At 42.7% G+C, this 20,763-nt stretch overlaps 1 long non-coding RNA gene across 1 annotated transcript; it reads left to right on the top strand.

The window, feature by feature from the left end:
• Positions 1 to 14,708: 14,708 nt before the first annotated feature.
• LOC141084529 (uncharacterized) lies at positions 14,709 to 19,506 on the top strand. Its single transcript, XR_012231022.1, has 3 exons — positions 14,709 to 14,797; positions 17,563 to 17,689; positions 18,939 to 19,506. It is a non-coding gene; the product is annotated as an uncharacterized lncRNA (long non-coding RNA).
• Positions 19,507 to 20,763: the final 1,257 nt, after the last annotated feature.

Genomic DNA, 20,763 nt, shown 5'->3' with positions numbered 1-20,763 from the left:
TAGTGACGTTTTGGAATGCAGACTTTGATGGAATGGTCTGCGGGTGTCATGTTGCTTTTGGAGAGCTCCTAATGTACCTAAACAGTGGAAACCCCCAACAAATAACCCCATTTTGAAAACTAGACACCCTAAGGAACTTATCTAGATGTGAGGTGAGCATTTGAACCTCAAGGGCTTCACAGAAGTTTATAATGCCCGGGCATAAAAATAAAAAAATCGTATTTTTCCACAAACATGATCAATTAGTCCCCAATTTTTCCATTTTCCCAAGGGTAACAGGAGAAATTGGACCCCAAAAGTTGTTGTCCAATTTGTCATGAGTACGCTGACACCCCATATGTGGGAGAAAACTACTGTATGGACACAAGTCGGGGCTCGGAAGGGAAGCAGTGACGTTTTGGAATGCAGACTTTGATGGAATGGTCTGCGGGTGTCATGTGCGTTTGGAGAGCCCCTGATGTACCTAAACTATTGAAATTCCCCACAAGTGACCCCATTTTGGACACTAGACCCCCAACAGAACTTATCTAGATGTGTGGTGAACACTTTGAACCCCCAAGTGCTTCACAGAAGTTTATAACGCTCGGACGAGAAAATAAAAAAATCTTTTTTTTCCACAAAAATGATATTTTTGCCCCCAATTTTTTATTTTCCTAAGGGTAACAGGAGAAATTGGACCCCAAAAGTTGTTTTGCAATTTGTCCTGAGTAGGCTGATACCCTACATGTGGGGGTAAAACACTGCTTGGGCGCATGGCAGAGCTTGGAAGGGAAGGAGCACCATTTGACTTTTTCAACTCAGAATTGGCTGGAATTGAGATCAGATGCCATGTTGCATTTGGAGAGCCCCTGATGTGCCCAAACAGTGGAAACCCCCAATTCTAACTCCAACCCGAACCCCAACACAACTCTAACCCTAATCTCAGCCCTAACCCTAACCCTAGCCCTAGCCCTAACCCTAGCCCTAACCCTAGCCCTAACCCTAGCCCTAACCCTAGCCCTAGCCCTAACCCTAACCCTAGCCCTAACCCTAGCCCTAATCCTACCCTAGCCCTAACCCTAGCCCTAACCCTAGCCCTAACCCTAATGGAAAAATGGAAATAAATACATTTTTTTATTTTATTATTTTTCCCTAACTAAGGGGGTGATAACGGGGGGGTTTGATTTACTATTTATGGCGGTTTTTATGTTTGGCAGCTGTCGCACGCTAAAAGACGCTTTTTATTGTTAACATAGTTTTTGCATCACCACATATTGAGAGCTATAATTTTTCCGTATTTTGACCCACCGAGTCATGTGAGGTCTTATTTTTGGCGGGACGAGTTGACGTTTTTATTGGTACCATTTTCGGGCACATGACATTTTTTGATCGCTTTTTATTCCGATTTTTGGAGCGCAGAATGAACAAAAACCAGCGTTTCATGAATTTCTTTTGGGGGGGTGCGTTTACACCGTTCCGCGTGCGGTAAAATTGATAAAGCGGTTTTATTCTTCGGGTCAGTACGGTTACAGCGATACCTCATTTAGGTCGTTTTTTTATGTTTTGTCGGTTTTATGCAATAAAAACTATTTTATACAAAAAATAATTATTTTTGCATCGCTTTATTCTGCGAGCTATAACTTTTTAATTTTTTCGCTGATGATGCTGTGTCATGGCTCGTTTTTTGCGGGACAAGATGACGTTTTCAGCGGTACCATGGATATTTATATGCGTCTTTTTGATCGCGCGTTATTACACTTTTTGTTTGGCAGTATGATAATAAATCATTATTTTTTGCTTTGTTTTTTATTTTTATTTTTTAAGGGGTTCGCTAAAGGGGTTAACTAATGGGACAGTTTTATAGGGCGGGTTGTTACAGAAGCGGCGATACCTAATATGTGTACTTTTATTGTTTTGTTTTTTTTTATTTCCAAAAAATGGATTTATTTGGGGGAATATTTTTTTTTTTTTCTAATTTATTTGGCGATTTTTTTTTTTTATTTATTTTTACACTTTTTTATTTTTTTTAACTTTATTAAATAGTCCCAGGTGGGACATCACTGTCCTGTGACAGATCGCTGATCTGTCACATCACAGATCACTGTGACAGATCAGCGATCTGTCACAGGCAGTGCAGAAGGCTTCCTCATGCCTGCGCTTTGCAGGCACTGAGGAAGCCAGCTTCCTGCAGGCCCCCGAAAGCCCCCGTCTTGGATTCGGGGGCCTACAGGAAAGGAGCCCCCCGCAGCAGCGCTGCACATTGCGCTGCCGTGGGGGGCTCAGGGAAGCACGGAGGGAGCCCCCTCCCTGCCGATGCTTCCCTTTAACCCCGGTACACCGCGATCATGTTTGATCGCGGTGTGCAAGGGGTTAACATGTCGGGGGTGGTCCGTGACCGCCCCTGACACATTGTGCCGGGTGTCAGCTGTGATAATCAGCTGACACCCGGCCGCGATCAGCGGCGCTCACCACGTGGGCGCCGCTGATCGCGGTAGATGTACTATCCCGTCCATGGGCATAGGGGCCCGGGTCCCATGGATGGGATAGTATGTCTGATGTCAGGAAGGGGTTAATGTAGCCACTGGGCACTGCCATCTTGATTTGCAGATCTGTGGAGGACTTATACAGTCTGCAAATATGGCCGTCCCTGGACATAGGAGACTGCGGACGGCTCCCGACCCCACCATGCAGCCTCATTAGCAGTGAACTAGGCACGCCCCTGTGGGCTGCACCATTCACTGCTGTAGGTGTGGCTGGGCGCCATTTTACTGTAGCCCGGTGCTATCTGCTGAGCTCCACTTTCTGCACTGTGCTTCCTGCTCCAGCTCCACTGTCCTCCTGCTCTGTCTCCGCCTCTTCACTCACACACAGCCCCAGTGATCTCTGGTAATCTGACACCTTTGCTTTTATGAGAGCTTTTATGGCTGTCTGAGGAGGACAGTGACATATACAGCCCATAGTCTAGTGTATAATTGGGGGGGGGCTGGAATTTTCACCAGTGTGGGCATATCTGTAATACTGTCTCCTGTGATACTGCCTGCTGAGCTGTGTATCTAATCCTCTCCTGTGTGATACTGCCTTCTGAGCCGTGTATCTAATCCTCTCCTGTGTGATACTGACTGCTGAACCGTGTATCTAATCCTCTCCTGTGTGATACTGCCTGCTGAGCCGTGTATCTAATCCTCTCCTGTGTGATACTGACTGCTGAGCCATGTATCTAATCCTCTCCTGTGTGATACTGACTGCTGAACCGTGTATCTAATCCTATCCTGTGTGATACTGACTGCTGAGCCGTGTATCTAATCCTCTCCTGTGTGATACTGACTGCTGAACCGTGTATCTAATCCTCTCCTGTGATACTGCCTGCTGAGCCGTGTATCTAATCCTCTCCTGTGTGATACTGACTGCTGAGCCGTGTATCTAATCCTCTCCTGTGTGATACTGACTGCTGAGCCGTGAATCTAATCCTCTCCTGTGTGATACTGACTGCTGAGCCGTGTATCTAATCCTCTCCTGTGTGATACTGACTGCTGAGCCGTGTATCTAATCCTCTCCTGTGTGATACTGCCTGTTGAGCTGTGTATCTAATCCTCTCCTGTGTGATACTGACTGCTGAGCCGTGTATCTAATCCTCTCCTGTGTGATACTGACTGCTGAGCCGTGTATCTAATCCTCTCCTGTGTGATACTGACTGCTGAGCCGTGTATCTAATCCTCTCCTGTGTGATACTGCCTGCTGAGCCGTGAATCTAATCCTCTCCTGTGTGATACTGACTGCTGAGCCGTGTATCTAATCCTCTCCTGTGTGATACTGCCTGCTGAGCCGTGTATCTAATCCTCTCCTGTGTGATACTGACTGCTGAGCCGTGTATCTAATCCTCTCCTGTGTGATACTGACTGCTGAGCCTTGTATCTAATTCTATCCTGTGTGATACTGACTGCTGAGCTGTGTATCTAATCCTATCCTGTGTGATACTGACTGCTGAGCTGTGTATCTAATCCTCTCCTGTGTGATACTGCCTGCTGAACCGTGTATCTAATCCTCTCCTGTGTGATACTGTCTGCTGAGCCGTGTATCTAATCCTCTCCTGTGTGATACTGTCTGCTGAGCCGTGTATCTAATCTTCTCCTGTGTGATACTGTCTGCTGAGCCGTGTATCTAATTCTCTGCTGTGTGATACTGCTCTCCTGAAATACTCTGTGCTGCTGTCACCCTGCTGGTTTTATGTGTGATCTACATGGTGGTATTGTGTATGATCTATATGGCGGCATTGTGTGTGAAGTATATGGCGGTATTATTTGTGATCTGCTAAAAGAGGACCCATTCTGGGGTGGTTCTGGCTGAGCACCTGCACACGGGTCAGGGGTAATAGGTGCAGTCAGGGGAGGGCTGGGGAGGCAGCTGAAGAGAGGGGTCTCATTTTTATTGTTACTGTATGGCTCCATTCCCCCCCAGCCTGCTTCCCAGCGTCACCCCAGACTGCGCCTGTCGCCTCGCTTTCACACATCGCCAGGACAGGATCTGAGGAGGGGAATGGGGTCTTTGCATGCAAAGTCTGGATCAGAACAGGCCATCAATCAGCAGAAATGTTTCCTGGATTTCTGTGCTGCTGTCTCCCTGCTCCTCCACCATATATCTCCCTCTGTGCCCCCCATAGACCAGAGCACTGCTCTCCTGAAATACTCTGTGCTGCTGTCTCCCTGCTCCTCCCCCATATACCTCCCTCTGTGCCCCCCATAGACCAGCACACTGCTCCCCTGAAATACTCTGTGCTACTGTCACCCTGCTCCTCCACCATACATCTCCCTCTGTGCCCCCCATAGACCAGCGCACTGCTCTCCTGAAATACTGTGTGCTGCTGTCACTCTGCTCCCTCTACCATATATCTCTCTGTGTGCCCCCCATAGACCAGCACACTGCTCTCCTGAAATACTCTGTGATGCTGTCACCCTGCTCCCTCCACCATATATCTCTCTCTGTGCCCCCCATACACCAGCACACTGCTCTCCTGAAATACTCTGTGCTGCTGTCACCCTGCTCCCAGAATCCTTGCTGCCTGCCATCCTCGGTGACCGAAGACCCCATTCCTCTCCTCAGATCCTGTCCTGGTGATGTGTGAAAGCGAGGCAACAGGGGCCTGATATATGGAGGAAGGACCAGGGTGACAGTAGCACAGAGTATTTCAGGAGAGCAGTGTGCTGGTCTATGGGGGGCGCTCTGTTTGGTGCCAGGGATTGTACATAGAGCGCTGTGTTTTATACACATGGATGGACCGTCTGCTTGTCTGCTCCATGGAAATCCAGGAAACATTTCTGCTGATTGATGGCCTGTTCTGATCCAGACTTTACATGAAAAGACAGTCAGTAACTTTGCAGGCCCCATCAAAATGGCTGCTCACTGTGTTCCTAGAAGTCATCCTCTCTTTTTCCTTAGCAAACACCCAGAAGGGGAGTAGAGGAGTGACACCACACCCATGTCAGCAGATTCCGCCCATACAGTGTCCATTTTAGGGCATGATCATATATCAAAATCAAACATCATGGACACTGTACACCCATAATTACTGCAGGACAGTAATGTGAGCTAGTTGTACACTAGGTTTTTGTGCCAAATTTCAGTATCTGCTCCCCCTAGTGTTAACAAGTGTAAATAACAAACTTTTTAAAATTATTTTTCATATTTTACAAAATTAAAAACAAGTGATAATATTTTTTAAGAAAATGTAAACATTAATTCTTTACATTTTTTCAATTGCTGAAAAAAAATTTTGGGGATGGCACCTTCCCTTTAAGTACGCACAGATATGAGCTGGCACGGAGATACCACTACAACAAATGTGTTTTTGGGTTGTTGTTTTTTGGCTAAATAGTGCTGTATATAAGTACAGTTTCACCCAGGACAAAAAAAGAAAACTGCCGTAAACTGGCCAAACTTTGAGCACGCACAGATATGAGCTAGCACGGAGATACCACTACGACAAATGTATTGCATGGGATCACAGATGCACTGTCCAGAGTACTGCTTAGCCAGTGAAGGTGCCAAAACCCCTAGCGTTGGGCATAAAGGGGAATATGTGACAGAGACACTGGTAATGTAATAGAGGAGAGCTATGTTTCACTACTCCTAATGATGTCAGTGATATAAAATCATGAGTTTTATTTCCTGCAGCACAGTAAGTGTTGCGAGGGTTAGGTTAACGTATCTTATGAGCTGGTTTTTATGGGGACATTCATAGAGCCAGTGGGAGAGTGTCCCCCCATATCTCCACTTACAGAGTCGACACCACTATGTGCTGACAGGATTTTATTAATGTCACCGTCATGTGATCAGTCACATGGTCTGGGCTTAAATGGCCAAAGGGAAGAGCTTCCAGTGTTCAGTGTGTATGCCTGGAGGAGGAGGACTCCAGGAAAGTGCTGCATGGACTTGTGAAGCAGAACAGTGTGTGTTCTGACAGCCTTGAGCAGGAGGAACCACGCTCACAGGTCTGTGTTTGTTCTGCCACCATTTTGTTTTGTGCTTCTGTTTTGCCCAGAGGGCTGCATTTTCATTACTACACCTGAGGTTATCCTGCCTACAATAAACCTAAGGAAGCTCTTGAAGCCACAGTGTACCCGTATCTACTTCCGTGTGCAGCCGAGTGACCCGATCTACCACAGCCTCACTCTGACACTACATAGATGTATATTGTGAAAGCCACTTCCATGTCATGGAGAGTGCAGTGTAACCCGGAGAATGAAAAGTGGTGATACAGTGGGGAAAAAAAGTATTTAGTCAGTCAGCAATAGTGCAAGTTCCACCACTTAAAAAGATGAGAGGCGTCTGTAATTTACATCATAGGTAGACCTCAACTATGGGAGACAAACTGAGAAAAAAAAATCCAGAAAATCACATTGTCTGTTTTTTTTTCATTTTATTTGCATATTATGGTGGAAAATAAGTATTTGGTCAGAAACAAGCAATCAAGATTTCTGGCTCTCACAGACCTGTAACTTCTTCTTTAAGAGTCTCCTCTTTCCTCCACTCATTACCTGTAGTAATGGCACCTGTTTAAACTTGTTATCAGAATAAAAAGACACCTGTGCACACCCTCAAACAGTCTGACTCCAAACTCCACTATGGTGAAGACCAAAGAGCTGTCAAAGGACACCAGAAACAAAATTGTAGCCCTGCACCAGGCTGGGAAGACTGAATCTGCAATAGCCAACCAGCTTGGAGTGAAGAAATCAACTGTGGGAGCAATAATTAGAAAATGGAAGACATACAAGACCACTGATAATCTCCCTCGATCTGGTGCTCCACGCAAAATCCCACCCCGTGGGGTCAGAATGATCACAAGAACGGTGAGCAAAAATCCCAGAACCACGCGGGGGGACCTAGTGAATGAACTGCAGAGAGCTGGGACCAATGTAACAAGGCCTACCATAAGTAACACACTACACCACCATGGACTCAGATCCTGCAGTGCCAGACGTGTCCCACTGCTTAAGCCTGTACATGTCCGGGCCCGTCTGAAGTTTGCTAGAGAGCATTTGGATGATCCAGAGGAGTTTTGGGAGAATGTCCTATGGTCTGATGAAACCAAACTGGAACTGTTTGGTAGAAACACAACTTGTCGTGTTTGGAGGAAAAAGAATACTGAGTTGCATCCATCAAACACCATACCTACTGTAAAGCATGGTGGTGGAAACATCATGCTTTGGGGCTGTTTCTCTGCAAAGGGGCCAGGACGACTGATCCGGGTACATGAAAGAATGAATGGGGCCATGTATCGTGAGATTTTGAGTGCAAACCTCCTTCCATCAGCAAGGGCATTGAAGATGAAACGTGGCTGGGTCTTTCAACATGACAATGATCCAAAGCACACCGCCAGGGCAACGAAGGAGTGGCTTCGTAAGAAGCATTTCAAGGTCCTGGAGTGGCCTAGCCAGTCTCCAGATCTCAACCCTATAGAAAACCTTTGGAGGGAGTTGAAAGTCCGTGTTGCCAAGCGAAAAGCCAGAAACATCACTGCTCTAGAGGAGATCTGCATGGAGGAATGGGCCAACATACCAACAACAGTGTGTGGCAACCTTGTGAAGACTTACAGAAAACGTTTGACCTCTGTCATTGCCAACAAAGGATATATCACAAAGTATTGAGATGAAATTTTGTTTCTGACCAAATACTTATTTTCCACCATAATATGCAAATAAAATGAAAAAAAACCAGACAATGTGATTTTCTGTTTTTTTTTTTTCTCAGTTTGTCTCCCATAGTTGAGGTCTACCTATGATGTAAATTACAGACGCCTCTCATCTTTTTAAGTGGTGGAACTTGCACTATTGCTGACTGACTAAATACTTTTTTTCCCCACTGTATCATGGAGAAGTGGAACAGAACGGCGCTGGACACAAGATGAGTCTATAAGAAATAGGCTCTATAGGCAGTAATATTTTAATTTCACCCACTTTTCTGTAGGCTTCTAGGTGTGTCTTGTCAACTCGCTAATGTACAATTTATAGTATTGCCACATTACTACTAATTACCACTTTGCAATACCAGTAGATAGATATGAACTTGCTTAGGATGCATAAAATTGCACAATATACAATAACAATGATTACAGCAGCACTCTAGTTTTTTTGTTTTTCCATTTCATAGAAATAAATCACTATTCTTTTAGTGCTATAATTTATATTATTTGAATGATGAAGCAACACTAATCTTTAGTTTTATTACGGTAACTTAGGTTGTTACTAATACCTATTACATACCACAATTGTTTATGATTCTCATATAGAGAATATATTAATAGACTGGACATTTGCAAAAGAATTAAACACAAGGTTGACAAAGGCTTGTTTCTATTCTTCATGAAAAAAATGAGTAGACATCTACAGTCATTCAAACTTTAGACAAGGCTGAGTGGTTTCCCAATTGAGCAGAGCCAAAGGATGAAATATATATTCTACTGAAAAAGACAAATGACAATAGATGGTTATTTATGGTCATGCGGATTGACGCTGCTATCAAAAGTATTTAATAGAAGACTAAAAAGCTAGTCTTTATATGAGTTGATCAATGACTTTATCTATATATTGATTATATTATTAAAAAGTAATAACATTTAAATGGCTATTGATGTTCAGCAGTGTAGAATGCTTATCCATGACTAATGCTTCATAAATATACTCTTAGTTTAAATTAATGTTATCAAAACCCTATTTTTTTCATTCCTGTTGCATTCTAAGAGCCAGAACAATTTCTTAAATTTTTCCATGTTTGTAACTTTATGAAGGCATAATTTTGTGCTTTACTATTTAGTGTTTGGAACTTGTACATTTGTTTATTACCTTTAACAAAAATTAGGGAGGGAATGGAAAAGTAATAGTAATACCTTTTTTTTGCTTTGTTTTGATTTTTTTACCCACAATTTTGGAAAGGTGCCAACAATTTGACCCTGCCCATTTTGGGGGGGTTTGTGTTAAATTATGTCAAATTCGCATCTTTCTGTGGGAGAAATACTTCATTTTCTGGAACAATTTCAAGGGTGCAAACACTTTCAGCCATGACTGTATAGAGTGAGAGATGCTATTCCACTCTGACTATTTTATTGGGGTTTTGACTCCCTTCTATTAACTCAGAATTGTCTGGGTTACTAAAATATGAGTTAATGTTTGACTGCCAATTTATGAGTCTTCAAGTAGTTTACTGATAGATGTAGGCTATGTGCACACGTTGCAGATTTGTTGCGTTTCTGTAGCGTTTTTTCCGTGCGGAAATGCTCAAAATCCGCAATGGATTATTAAAGCAATGTTAATCAATGGCATTCCTAAATTGTTGGTCACATGCTGCAGAAATTTCTATCCTTATTTGCAGCGCTTTATTTTCCGCAGCATGTCAACTCTTTTTGCGGATCTGCAGCGTTTCTGCACCCATTGACTTCCATTGAGTCAGTGAAATCCACAGTGAAACCGCAGGTGTAGAAAGGTTTACGGATTTGCTGTGGAGTTGCTGCCAAAAATGTTGCAGAAAAGGAAATGACGTCAGAAGGAGGAAGAGTCTGTGGGTGGAGATTACAGTGCCTACAAGTAGTATTCAACCCCCTGCAGATTTAGCAGGTTTACACATTCTGAATTAACTTGGCATTGTGACATTTGGACTGTAGATCAGCCTGGAAGTGTGAAATGCACTGCAGCAAAAAAGAATGTTATTTCTTTGTTTAATTTTTTTTTAAATTGTGAAAAGTTTATTCAGTGTGTCATTTATTATTCAAACCCTCAAACCACCAGAATTCTGTTTGGTTTCCCCTAAAGTATTAAGAAGTATTTCAGGCACAAAGAACAATGAGCTTCACATGTTTGGATTAATTATCTCTTTTTCCAGCCTTTTCTGACTATTTAAGACCCTCCCCAAACTTGTGAACAGCACTCATACATGGTCAACATGGGAAAGACAAAGGAGCATTCCAAGGCCATCAGAGACAAGATCGTGGAGGGTCACAAGGCTGGCAAGGGGTACAAAACCCTTTCCAAGGAGTTGGGCCTACCTGTCTCCACTGTTGGGAGCATCATCCGGAAGTGGAAGGCTTATGGAACTACTGTTAGCCTTCCACGGCCTGGACAGCCTTTGAAAGTTTCCTCCCGTGCCGAGGCCAGGCTTGTCCGAAGAGTCAAGGCTAACCCAAGGACAACAAGGAAGGAGCTCCGGGAAGATCTCATGGCAGTGGGGACATTGGTTTCAGTCAATACCATAAGTAACGTACTCCACCGCAATGGTCTCCGTTCCAGACGAGCCCGTAAGGTACCTTTACTTTCAAAGCGTCATGTCAAGGCTCGTCTACAGTTTGCTCATGATCACTTGGAGGACTCTGAGACAGACTGGTTCAAGGTTCTCTGGTCTGATGAGACCAAGATCGAGATCTTTGGTGCCAACCACACATGTGACGTTTGGAGACTGGATGGCACTGCATACGACCCCAAGAATACCATCCCTACAGTCAAGCATGGTGGTGGCAGCATCATGCTGTGGGGCTGTTTCTCAGCCAAGGGGCCTGGCCATCTGGTCCGCATCCATGGGAAGATGGATAGCACGGCCTACCTGGAGATTTTGGCCAAGAACCTCCGCTCCTCCATCAAGGATCTTAAGATGGGTCGTCATTTCATCTTCCAACAAGACAACGACCCAAAGCACACAGCCAAGAAAACCAAGGCCTGGTTCAAGAGGGAAAAAATCAAGGTGTTGGAGTGGCCTAGTCAGTCTCCTGACCTTAACCCAATTGAAAACTTGTGGAAGGAGCTCAAGATTAAAGTCCACATGAGACACCCAAAGAACCTAGATAACTTGGAGAAGATCTGCATGGAGGAGTGGGCCAAGATAACTCAAGAGACCTGTGCCGGCCTGATCAGGTCTTATAAAAGACGATTATTAGCTGTAATTGCAAACAAGGGTTATTCCACAAAATATTAAACCTAGGGGTTGAATAATAATTGACCCACACTTTTATGTTTAAAATTTATTAAAATTTAACTGAGCAACATAACTTTTTGGTTTGTAAGATTAATGCATCTGTTAATAAATCCTGCTCTTGTGTGAAGTTTGAAGGCTATAACTTATTTGCATCTTATCAAACCTGCTAAATCTGCAGGGGGTTGAATACTACTTGTAGGCACTGTATGTGTGTGGGTGAAGACTATGTGTGAGCAGAGAGTTTGTGCGCGTCTGTCTGTGGATGTCTGTGGCTGTGTGTCTGCGCAGCTGTGTGCGATTGTCTGTGAGTGTGTGCAGGTGTATGTGTGTGGGTGTCTGCGTGTGTGTGGGGGGTGTGCGGCTGTGCTCAGGTGAACTCTCACGGCAGTGCAGTGATACACTGACAGGAGTATCGCCAGAGGCTGGGTAGAGCAGTGTCATCTCTCAAAGTGACTGTACTACACATGAGATCATTGTGGGACACTCGGTAAATAGACTACATTGGACAGTGAGTATTATATGTTGATTTATTATTTTATTTTTGTGGCAGGAGATGAGGGAGTTGGGGATTAGGTGCTCAGTAAGTATAGCAAATTAAGATTCAATTTTCTAGCTGTGTGTATTTATTTATTGATGCCTCTCCTTTACTAAGCTGTGGGTTTGATGTCACCTGACAATACAAAGGTGAAATCAACCCCAAAAACATGAACCCCACTTGCCACAGCTACAAGGCAAGTGGGAAGAGTGAGGCAAAGTGATAAAATTGGCGTATCTATAAGATGCATCATTTCTGGGGTGGCTGAGAGATGATGTTTTTAGCCTTGGGGGGTGTCAATATCCATGGCCCCATCCAAGGCTATTAATATCAGCCTGCAGCTGTTTGCCTAGCCTTTGCTGCTGGTTATATTTTATAGGAAGACCCCATGTCAGTTTTTTCTGGGGTTACCCTGTAAACTAGCCAGTAAAGGTTAAGCAAACAGTTGTGAGCTGATATTAATAGCATGTGAACCTTTATGGCTATTGACTCTTTTCCAGAATATTAACTTCAACCCTCAGCCATTGGCTTTCTCGCTGCTGGTTAGGAAAATTACACGGAAGCCCACGTAATTTTTGAAAAATGTTTTTTGAAAAATAAACAGATTTTGCGATTCACGCAGGTTTCATGTGTGTATGTCTTTAATTAACTCTTTATGTATCGTTTTATTAATGAGGGCATCTGGCTGACACCTGTTCATTGCTAAACCTAGCGCTTAGTATTACATACAGTATACAGTTGTGGCCAAAAGTATTGACACCCCTGCAATTTTTCAGATAATACTCAGTTTCTTCCTGAAAATGATTGAAATCACAAATTCTTTGTTATTATTATCTTTATTTAATTTGTCTTAAATGAAAAAACACAAAAAAGAATTGTCCTAAAGCCAAATTGGGTATAATTCCACACCAAACATAAAAAAGAGGGTGGACAAAAGTATTGGCACTGTTCGAAAAATCATGTGATGCTTCTCTAATTTGTGTAATTAACAGCACCTGTAACTTACCTATGGCACCTAACAGGTGTTGGCAATAACCAAATCACACTTGCAGCCAGTTGACATGGATTAAAGTTGACTCAACCTCTGTCCTGTGTCCTTGTGTGTACGACATTGAGCATGGAGAAAAGAAAGAAGACCAAAGAACTGTCTGAGGACTTGAGAAACCAAATTCTGAGGAAGCATGAGCAATCTCAAAGCTACAAGTCCATCTCCAAAGACCTGAATGTTCCTGTGTCTACTGTACGCAGTGTCATCAAGAAGGTTAAAGCCCATGGCACTGTGGCTTACCTCCCTAGATGTGGATGGAAAAGAAAAATGGACAAGAGTTTTCAATGCAAGATTGTGCGGATGTTGGATAAAGAACCTCGACTAACATCCAAACAAGTTGAAGCTGCCCTGCAGTCCAAGGGTTCAACAGTGTCAACCTGTACTATCCGTCGGTGTCTGAATGAAAAGGAACTGTATGGTAGGAGACCCAGGAAGACCCCATTTCTTACCCCGAGACATAAAAAAGCCAGGCTGGAGTTTGTCAAAACTTACCTGAAAAAGCCTAAAACATTTTGGAAGAATGTTCTCTGGTCAGATGAGACAAAAGTAGAGCTTTTGGGCAAAGGCATCAACATACAGTTTACAGGAGAAAAAAAGAGGCATTCAAAGAAAAGAACATGGTCCCAACAGTCAAATATGGCGGAGGTTCCCTGATGTTTTGGGGTTGCTTTGCTGCCTCTGGCACTGGACTGCTTGACCGTGTGCATGGCATTATGAAGTCTGAAGACTACCAACAAATTTTGCAGCATAATGTAGGGCCCAGTGTGAGAAAGCTGGGTCTCCCTCAGAGGTCATGGGTCTTCCAGCAGGACAATGACCCAAAACACACTTCAAAAAGCACTAGAAAATGGTTTGAGAGAAAGCACTGGAGACTTCTAAGGTGGCCAGCAATGAGTCCAGACCTGAATCCTATAGAACACCTGTGGAGAGATCTAAAAATGGCAGTTTGGAGAAGGCACCCTTCTAATATCAGGGACCTGGAGCAGTTTGCCAAAGAAGAATGGTCTAGAATTCCAGCAGAGCATTGTAAGAAACTCATTGATGGTTACCAGAAGCGGTTGGTCGCAGTTATTTTGGCTAAAGGTTGTGCAACCAAGTATTAGTCTGAGGGTGCCAATACTTTTGTCTGGCCCATTTTTGGAGTTTTGTGTGAAATGATCAACGTTTTGCTTTTTGCTTCATTCTCTTTTGTGTTTTTTTCATTTAGGACAAATTAAATGAAGATAATAAAACCAAAGAATCTGTGATAGCAATCATTTTCAGGAAGAAACTGAGTATTATCTGACAAAATTGCAGGGGTGTCAATACTTTTGGCCAAAACTGTATATGTTTATACACTAGCTGTTTCCAGCCAGCTAACGCTCGGCACACTTATTGCTATCTAATTAGCACTGCTGGTGATTAAACTAAAGTAAATAATGACAACATTCAATAGCGCTTAGGCAGGAGGTAAATTAAATTAAAATGAAGTTAATAACAATAATTATCATTAAAAATCTGAATAATACTAATGATACATTTTATTCACAGTGTAAAATCAAAAACAAACTGGATTCAGTAAGATGTGCATTTATTATTCATTCCAGCATCTATCCAAATTTCATAACGAAACATAAATTAAGTTAAAATTTCTCTGTAAACCCAATTAAATGTATAGTCATTTCCGTCATTTTCAAAGATCTTTCCTTGACTTCTACCATGTGCAATTTGAACTGAAAGACCTTTACAACTTGTTACTCTAGAGAATGCAGTGTATAATTGACCATGTGTGAATACAGGATCAGGTAGGAGAACGCCAATCTTATCGAATGTTTGTTCTTGCGATTTTGTAATTGTCATGGAATAAGCCAGACGAAGTGGGAATTGTTTTCTTGTTAACTTAAATGGGATATCACAATTTTCGCTAGTGTCCAATGGTATTCTTGGAATGAGAACCTTTTGACCACGACGCTCCCCAGAAAAAATACTGCAGTCGATGAGATTTGTGCCAAGAGTTTCTACAATTAATCGAGTACCACTGCACAGTCGTTTCTTTGGATTTAGATTGCGGAGTAGCATGACACAGCAGCCTTTCTTAAGGTTCAGCATATGAGGAGGGAGGCCCATAGGAGTTAAGGAATGTACAAATTCGATGGGGTACTGAGCTCTTTCTTCTTCTGTCTCACAGGATGAAATATTGTCAACACTGAAGTATGATTTAGTCTGACCTCTAAGCATGTTCAACACTTGTTCATTGACTGTCAGCGTCTCACAATTTTTAGGGCATAGTACTGCTCTGGAAGTAAGATCAGCAGGAGTGAGAGAGTTCAGGTCATTCCCAAATATGCTCGTCACGATATCATGAGTCAGAATGTCTTTGCTCAACTTCATAAAATCCACCAGATTCCCATCTTCAACTCCTGATCTAACAGTTAGCAGCCACTCACAAAATTCAACCTCATCAGGATTGACTCGCATGTTCCTGATTAATTTCAGTTCCTTGAAGAATTTCCAGACTGGACTGCTCTTGACACATGCCTCTACAATACTAACGCGATTTCCGTGAAGTACAACTGGAGCTTGCTGACAAAAATCTCCTCCAACAACAATCGAGATACCACCAAAAGGTTCTTCATTGTGAAGGAGAATACGTAAGCTTCTATCAACGGCATTGAAAAGATGAACGTGAGACATTGAAATTTCATCCCATATAATAAGTTTAGTATCCCGAAGCTCTCGACAGACTGAGGTTCCTTCTTTAATACTTGATACAGTTCTCTCATTCAAATGAATTGAAATTCCAAATACGGAGTGGACTGTTTTACCGCCTGTGTAAAACAAAAAAAAATCTTCAATACAGACATCTTAAATTTACGTTTTTCAGTATTCCGTAATCGTAATTAAAATTACCTTTTAGTAATGTAGCTGCCAAACCAGTAGGAACAACTGTTTTTACAATGCCACCATTCCCAAGTATAGTAGATGTCAAAGCCTTGTACAAGAAAGTTTTTCCACAACCTCCTGCACCTGATAAAAAAAGCATTTTTGTGATGTGGTTGGATTATTAAGTGCATTCATGATTGTTTCAAAGGCGCCTTGTTGTTCTTGGTTCATCAGAAACTGCAGTCGTTCAGATTCTTGTTGCTCCCTTTCCACATCAACAATGTCACACATTTTATACGCATCTGATGTGGAAGGTAGTCCACAACTTTTGCAATCTTTAGCAAACTGTCGTAAGTGGTCTTGGATATCGGCAAGTGTTTGCTGCTCGGCCATGTATTCGTTATGAGTCAGGAGGAAGTCTTCCATGATGCTATTTTTATATTTGTTCTATAAATCAAGTCCACTTGTGATGTTGGCATGGTTCAGGATTGCAGCAAATAGCTGTCGAAGCTCACGGGGCATTATAAATAAAGATGCTTCTTCCATTGTTTTGTCCCACTCTAAAGCATCATGCAATAATCCCATGGCCTTTGCTGCCAGAATATAAGTTTCATATGTGTGTCCTTCCACTGTTCTCAGATCTTCGAGTGATGTAGCACCTGTAAACAGCATAAAGAAAATAATTAAAAATTATAAAAAAGTCAGGATGATCTAATAACGTACAATTAGATGAATATGACTTACCCTTGATATGCATCAGGAGTAGGCGCAGGGAAAATCTTTCCATATCTTGTGGAGAGACAGAGTACATTCTTGGAAGGATCTTGTCAGCACCTCTTTTTCTTGTCTTCCAAAACTTATTTGTCCAGGCATAATGTAGGGTATTTCACAATATAAATACTGACGTGCTGATGGATCAGTTTGGTTTAGAGCGAACCATTTCATAAGTTTTGTGCCATCACGCTGAGACTTTTCCACAGAAAGCTGCTCCATTCCATCCTCAAAGTAAACTGATTGTTGGAAAGGAAGCCAAATCCAAATAATGAATAAAATATAAACTTTATTGAGATATGATTAAAATAATCACATAAAGATCAATAAAAATATTAAAATGAGGGTACTGCACAGAAAACACCACAACGAGAGGTAAGTATATGAAAGGTACTACTGGTGCAATCAACATAATGCAATTAAATGCAAAAGAGAGTAAAGTGCGAGCTCATTAGAGCCATTATTGTTATATACTTAAATGGAGGTAATAGTAACCAAGTAAAAGAGCGTGAACAAAGGACATCAGTAAACCGGTATAGGCCTGTGCAAAAAATGGCATATGACGTCTTTGAAAACGAAAATATGGAAGGAGGAAATGAGCCGACTGGTATTACCTCAGGTGGCGGGCAGGAGGTAATACCAGTCGGCTCATTTCCTCCTTCCAGTATTCCATCATTATGTTGATTGCACCAGTAGTACCTTTCATATACTTAACTCTCGTTGTGGTGTTTTCTGTGCAGTACCCTCATTTTAATATTTTTATTGATCTTTATGTGATTATTTTAATCATATCTCAATAAAGTTTATATTTTATTCATTATTTGGATTTGGCTTCCTTTTGCTATTTTGATGAATTACTTTTTGAAGCTTTCCTATATCTAGGCGTTCCTAATTTTGATTTCTGATTGTTGGAAAGGTAGGTGTACTGGAAGTCTTTCTACAGCATGGGAACGTGCAGACATCTCAAATTTTCGCAGCCGCCACATTGCTTCAGGCGATGCCAAATATCGTGTGTCGATATAAGACTTAATCTCGTCCCAGTGGTAAGTGCCAGTGTTGCTGACTTCGTTCACTTGAACAATGACTGCACCATGTCCTTTGTACACGTACTTGAAAATATATTTGACGGTCTGGATGGAAGAGCAGATTTCCACATTTATGTGTGCGCTGTATTTCTGAGAGAGGTAGGGGGTTGTATGGTACAACCCAGCGGCTGTCAACTTCCACATCCCTAATCTTGAGCTTAATGCCATCTTTTCGTCTGCGGTATACTGGATAACCATCCACATTAATATTTGTTTCTTCGCTGAAGTCTTTGGGAAACTTTTTGGAGCATGTCTGGATTCCTTTTACATCTTCCATACACGGTGAATTTCTATTGTGTTCTCCCCAGGGCCCATGAATCATGCAGCTGATGACAACATCGTAAAGTTCCTTGTTAATATCCGGGTCAGGAATTTCTGCACAAACAGCATTGTCACAATCGACAGCTTCTCAAAACTTGTCTTCATCGTCCAGAATTAAGAGCATATGGCAATGAGGAAGACCTGAAACAATAAAAGGATGCATTAAATGTGCATTATTAATCATTCCATTCTTAACATTACTGTTACGAACATTCAGATGAATGTACGTAATACCTCTTTTTTGAAATTCAATGACGTAGGTGTATGCCTTTACTTGTCCCATCACTCCACCTCTTTTTGCAGTCAAGTCGTTTAGTAACTCTTGTAGCTTTAAGTGGAATATGGTAGATACCAAATCTGGGCAGTCTATTGCTGTTTCATGTTGTAAAAGGCCGGACTGAATTTCTTCCCACTTTGGATTGCAAGTGAACGTAATAAATAAATCCGGCTTTCCAAATTTTGCTAAAAAAGTCATCGCATCTTGGTAATTCTGTGTCATGGCACGTTTTCCACCGGTAAAAAAAAAGGGAAGTATGACGATGCGACCCGGTCTCAGATCTTGTTGTTCAACCCTACTGTTGATATAATTCATAACCCCGACATATAATTCTACTCTGAGTTTCTTTTGGTTTTGTCTGTTCCAGTCCAGTCGCTGCGCTTCAACCTTTAGGTAGGCATCCATTATGTATTGTTGTGTCAGCTTGCCAGAATGTAACAGCGGGTGGAAGGATTGTCTATCCTGAAGGCGGTACACAAAGAATTCCCTCATCGACACATTTCTATTTTTTTTTCTTGTTCCCCTGCATCGTTACTGATATCTTCCTGTTCTTCATCGTCACCTTTCTCCATTTCATGACTTTTCCCTTTCCTTGCTTCCGTATTCCAGGTTGCCATCCATGTTCACCATACGGAAAGAGGAGTGGATACACCATTGGATCACAGTTTGGGCTATGGTACACAATATTCTGGAGTCCTCGCTGCCCAATGGGATGATCGGCAATGTCTCTTTTGATAGGTGGCTCTCCATCATCGGAGACAAACACAGCTGCATCTTCATTGGCTGTCAGCAAGTTGTATCGGCGAGGGTCGTGTTGTCTATCCTTGGTTATCCACATTTCGATTTTATGCTGGTCGTAGCTACGCTGATCCATCAAATCCTTCATCATCTTGAAAGCCTGAGCAAATGGGTTGATATCTCTGAGTAAACAGTCAATAGTATTCATTATGTCCCTCTTGCATCCTTCATTTTGCTCGTTATTTAATCGTTGAATGTTTGCATACTCAGGATCAAATATGTAGAGTTGTGAATATGAAGGAGTATCAGATCTAAAGAAAGCACAAATATATTTTTAATTATTAAAAAAGAGTAGGAATGAATTAAAAATGTACATTTAATTGTATTCATGTCTTTTACCTTAGAGAAGTTGATGTTCAGTGGTACACTTGTCCATGAATGACTAAAACGGGTGGGCCACCGCAAAATTTCATTGACTGAAATCCAAAGGATGCAAAGGCAAAAGCACTTTTGTACTTTCTGATGCTCTTTCTAAAATTTTTTGCCTCGTTCGTATCTTCAGTTATCCATGCTTGAAACTGCTGAGGATATTCATTTACTTCACGTAAGTGTATAGTACCACTTCCGCAGCACGACGCAAACTTTGCACTGTGTAATTTTTCTTTCCAAAAGTGAGATGCACCGCAATTACTACACGTAACGTCTTGCTTTCCCATGTGGTGTTCACTGGGTATATTCTCTGGATTTCTTGCTGCATACCTCGAAGGTGGTGGCAGTTTACTTCGACGGGCATTGTTGTTTTCAACTTCCGCAGGTGTCAAATTCCTTCTTCGTTGACGCTGGTTATATACATCAGCTTCCCTTCTTTCTGTCACTCAGTTGATATAAACCTTGTGATATCTCTCTCTGTCTTTATCAATCTGCTCAGGGGTTCGTTGTTGATAACCAATCTTACGATTTTGTCGATATTGTTGTTGTTGATCAGCTACTGCATCGCTGTCCGGATTTTCCTGCGGCCTGTGAGATGGACCTGGTGACTCTTCTTGGCTCATTTTGTTTTGGAGAATGCGGATGCAATTAAATGTACATTTACCTTGGCTGAAGTGGTTGAATTACATAGAAAAGAAGTGCTGCATGTGGTAATGTGGGGGGCGGAGCCTCGTGTGGTAATGTGTGGGGACGGAGCATCGTGTGGTAATGTGTGGGGACGGAGCATCGTGTGGTAATGTGTGGGGACGGAGCCTCGTGTGGTAATGTGGGGGGACGGAGCCTCGTGTGGTAATGTGGGGGACGGAGCCTCGTGTGGTAATATGTGGGGACGGAGCCTCTGTTAATATGTGAGGACAGAGGCTCGTGTGGTAATGTGGGGGGGACGGAGCCTCGTGTGGTAATGTGGGGGGGGCCGGAGCCTCGTGTGGTAATGTGGGGGAACGGAGCCTCGTGTGGTAATGTGGGGGAACGGAGCCTTGTGTGGTAATGTGGGGGAACGGAGCCTCGTGTGGTAATGTGGGGGAACGGAGCCTCGTGTGGTAATGTGTGGGGATGGAGCCTCATGTGGTAATGTGTGTGGACGAAGCCTCATGTGGTAATGTGTGGGGACGGAGCCTCGTGTGGTAATGTGTGGGGACGGAGCCTTGTGTGGTAATGTGTGGGGATGAAGCCTCGTGTGGTAATGTGGGGGGCAGGATTATGTGTG

Source organism: Dendrobates tinctorius, unplaced genomic scaffold (assembly GCF_039654945.1).
Source record: "Dendrobates tinctorius isolate UK_male_01 unplaced genomic scaffold, ASM3965494v1 ptg000024l, whole genome shotgun sequence".
Classification (NCBI taxonomy): domain Eukaryota; kingdom Metazoa; phylum Chordata; class Amphibia; order Anura; family Dendrobatidae; genus Dendrobates; species Dendrobates tinctorius.
Note: the sequence above shows the minus strand (reverse complement) of the source record. Positions and strands in the feature narration are given on the sequence as shown.